Here is a 4,648-nt window from a genome sequence, read left to right on the forward strand (position 1 = left end):
ATCGTGAGTTGGATGGACTCTCCCATAGCCTGTGAGATACATTATAAGGTCATAGCCATTATCTCTCCTGAATCATATCTGAATTGTATTTTGTCATTTTGGCTGGTACCAGCGGTATAGGATATACGATAATATAGGTTATCTCTATTGTTATATTTATTAGTAGGCCAACCAGTCTTCCTTGTTCCCTTCTACCTCTCTTTGCTCATAAAATGTGCTATATGTAGTCATATGCTTTTGAATTAATACATTAGAAATCACAAATCTGTTTTGTACTTATTATATTGTTCCGTACAGGCTTGTACTAAGATGGTAAGTAAATTTAGTATTTTACAGAATTAAAAAATACATAAACAGAAAAACAACCTTGAGGCTTTCCTGCTTTCCTCAAGTTGTCCTTGTGAGTACACTCACTCTGTACAATATACATTCTGAATATTAGTCCATATGTCTGTATTTTGAAAATATTTCTTCCTTGTCGCTTTCTTACCTTTCAGTTTATTTTATGGTTTTAATTTTTTTTTGAGTTTTAGTTCCACAGAAGATTTAATCTCAGTGTGCTCAAGTTTATCAGTCTTTTATGACTTTTATATCATACATACAAATATCTTGTACGTCGACATTTTATATGGTACTTTACACTTTTTTATATTCACGTGTAGTCAGTCTGGAATTCATTTTTAGAAATGGTGCTAGGTTGAGATTTAACTTTAGTTTAAAAATTACGAATGAATGTTGAATTTCTCATATGTAAATATTATGATGATTATATGGTTTTCCTTCTGTAATCTCTAATGTGACAGGTCATTGCAAACTACTGCAAGTGGCCGAACAGCACACATATCAAACCTTCTGGAGCAGTATTTGCAAGGGAAAGTTTCAAGGGCTAGAGGTCAGTACCTCAGTGGTGAGTCACCATTGCCTCATCCCACTCTGAAGTGGAGCATAGCAATCTATTTGGGCCATGTGATAAATTCCATTGGAGGGAACTTGACCCTTGAACTGTGAAACTCTTAATGAGTAATTGGAGAAACACCAGCTCCTCCCCTGACATGATCAAGGACTAGAATACAGTTATAATATGACGTGGCAGAACTTTGATTTCAGCACTGTCCTGACAGCAAGGCATTCCGGGTTAATGAGAAGTCCCAGCTCAACTGAAATCTAAGACCTTTGCTTATAGACACAAGATGCTTCAAGTTAGCAGGATTTGCCATGCTAGTAGGCTACATCAGTAGACATGGTTGATCGGGTTAACATCAGCCCCTTCCCTGACATGAGAATGGTTGGACGTGGCCATGGGGTCCAAACATTATGGTTGACCAGTATTGATTAGGTCAGGCTCTGGCCACTTTCTGGGGAGCTCTGTAAGATGCCGCATTTTTGGCATGCCAGCTTGCAGGGAGCCAGTCTTGTAACAATTAACTTTTACTTCTCATTGTCCATTTGGCCATGATCAGTTTTTTTTTCTTAATATTCTAATAGATGTGATTTACTTCACAAATCTGATCTGCTTTAGCTCAGATTTTTAAAATCTTTCCTAAATTAAATTGCCATAGTGTTTTCTTTCCTTATATTCTCCTTATCTGGCTTTTAAATTTTTCTTTTGAGTTAAAACTATGCAGGGTATCCTCTAGGAGTTTATAAATTTTTCTAACGCTCTATTTATATTTCTAATACAGTTTATTTCTGAATTTTCTTTTTTTTTCCCAGTGTTTATTCATTTTTGAGAGAACAAGTGAGCAGGGGAGGGGAGAGAGAGTAAGACACCGAATCTGAGGCAGGCTTCAGGCTATGAGTTGTCAGCACGGAGCCCAACATGGGGCTTATACCCACAAACATCAGATCATGACCTGAGCTGAAGTCAGACATTTAACCAGTTGAGCCACCCAGGTGCCCCAGAATTTTCTCTTTTTAAGTAACCAGCTTTTGCCTTATTTATTGTTATAAAGTATTCGTGTCCTCCAAATTCATATAGGTTCAAGCCCTAATCTTCAATGTGGCTGTGTTTAAGATGGGGCCTCCATGGAAGTCATAAGGATTAGGTGAGGTCCTAAAGGTGGGAACCTGATCTGATAGAATTAATATCCATGTAAGAAAAGACACCAGAAAGCCCATCCTTTCTCTCTCTTTGCATATACACTGAGGACAGGCTTCCCAAGAGAAAGGACATAGTAAGAAGAAGCCATCTTCAAACCAAGACTTCCAGTCTGCCAAAATGTGAAAAATATATTTGTTTTCTGTTATTTAAGACTGTTATTTTAGCCACTTTAGTCTATGGTATTTTCTTTTTTTAGTGGAAGTCTATATTGATCAACACTGTTGGTTCTTTATTATTTGTTTTTTTCTTGTTTTCCTGGTTTCTCAATTTCTCTTATACATCATTTTTAAGTTTGGGTTGTATTCGGTGAAAAACCCTTCCTTAGCTCAATCTTGAAGCTCACCAATTTTTTTTGAATCATCTGACAGCATACTGGTTGGTTTTTCAAATTTCAGTGGTCAAATTTTAAATTTCTATGATATTCTGTTATTTCTTTTTAAGTTTATTTATTCCTTTTGAGAGGGAAACAGTGTGCACATACATGTGTGCACAGGGGAGTGGCAGGGAGAGGGAGGGAGAGAATCCCAAGGAGACTCCATACTGTCCATGTGGAGCCTGACAGGGGCGGGGCTCAAACCCATGAACCGTGAGATCATGACCTGAGCTAAAATTGAAAGTCGGACATTCAACTGACTGAGTCCCCTAGGCGCCCGTCTGTTATTTTTCTTAAAAATGAATTATCCTTTTATATCTTTGTGACGTTATTAGATATTTTAAAATACCATCTTTTTTATATTATTGAGCTTATGTTTTGTAGGTACTGAGTTCTTCCTTTTGTTGGGCTTATTTCTGCTCTTTAGTTATTGGCTTTTCTTTTTGATTATTGTTACTGAATGTTTAACTGTATTTAAGATTGTTTATGAAGTCTCTGTTTACTTTAGCTTTTCTCTGTATGTGGAAAGAGGAGGGATGGGATAAAACCTCTGGATAGAGTGAGCCAGTAGCTGCTTCTGGGTAGTAACGATTCCTCCTTCTTATTGAGGCTGCTGGCCTCCTGAGGTTCCTCTCTTACCTCTCTCCCGCAGCATCAGCCCCCTCCGCCCTCTGTGACAGCAGCCATCTCAGCTGCTTGCTGCTGAGCCCAAAGAAGGATGATGCTGTAATGCTCCACCTTAGTACCCCAGCCAGTCACTCTTGTGCTTATCCCAGGTCCCTCCTATCTTCATTATCTGACATTGGTAGGCTTAGCACATCCCTGGACCAACTTTCACCTTTATAGGAATTTTCTTCTGTGCATGTGTGGAGCTGTGGCTTCCTTCTCTACTTTCCTATCTATTTTTTTTTTTCATGAAAGGATTCCTTATAGTGTCTGAAGATCTGAAGATAAATACTGCTTTTCTTTATTCTTATATTTTAAGACATATGGCAGTATACTCTTACGTAATTTTCTGCCACTTGGGATCGGATGAAAAGACTTGGCATATATTCAGTCTTCCTTCTTGAACCAGTGTCCAAGGTAGCTACTACATTTTAAAAATTGCTGTATTTTGATATAATTTCAGACATACAGAAAAGCTTTATGAAGAAAAAATAATTTTGGTTAATTTTATACTCAGTTCTTCTATATCAAATATGTGTATATGTCATATATATACACATGTTTGTTTTTTATGTATACATAAATATATGCTTGAAAATAACATACTGAATTATTTAAGAGTAAATTGTAGTGATATTCCTAAAAACAGTAGAGTAAGAAACTCTAAAAAATATGTCCCTCCACTAAAACAATGTTTAAACCAACAAATACTGTTAGAATTAGCATCCTGAGAAGTCTGGAATCTAATTTTGGAACCTAATAAAAAATGAACAGTTCCTAGAAGAGTACTTGATAAAGAAAGAAGCTACTAAATTTTAATAAGTGAGCTATGTGACATTTTTAATTACCCACTGTATTATAAGGGTTCTCTAGAGAAGTGGAACCAACAGGATGTACTTATAAAGAGAGAAATCATTGTTTTAAGGAGCTGGCTCATGTGATTGTGGAGACTTGTGAGTCCAAAATCTGATGGAGCAGGCCAGAAGACTGGAGACTTAGAGAAGAGTTGCATTTCAAGTCCAAAGTCTACTGGAAAACTTCCTTCTTGCTTAGGGGAAGTCAGTTTTTGTTCTACTAGGGCCTTCAACTGATTAGATGAAGCCCACCCACATTATGGAGAGTAATCAACTTTATTCGACCATCAGTTTATTGTTAATCTCATCCAAAAAAATATCTGGATAGAAGCGTCCAGAATAATATTTGACCAAGCATCTGGGTACCGTGGCCCAGCCAAGTTGATACGTAAAACTAATCATCAGACCTGCCTACTGTCCCCCATTCCCCAGCTTACTGATGGCTTTGGGGGTGGCAGCTTGCATTCTTGATGCACCTTGCATTCTTGATGCACCTTGCTGGTGCCAGAGTGGTAGACCACACACAGCAAAGAGTACAGTGTTTCAAAGAGTAAGTTGTGGACATGGTCCCTCTCTGTCACTTGATATTTCTGTGTGCATTTCCAAAAACAAGAATTTTTTTTATTATTACATGACCATAATGTAGTTATCAAA

Source organism: Suricata suricatta, chromosome 5 (assembly GCF_006229205.1).
Source record: "Suricata suricatta isolate VVHF042 chromosome 5, meerkat_22Aug2017_6uvM2_HiC, whole genome shotgun sequence".
Classification (NCBI taxonomy): Eukaryota; Metazoa; Chordata; class Mammalia; order Carnivora; family Herpestidae; genus Suricata; species Suricata suricatta.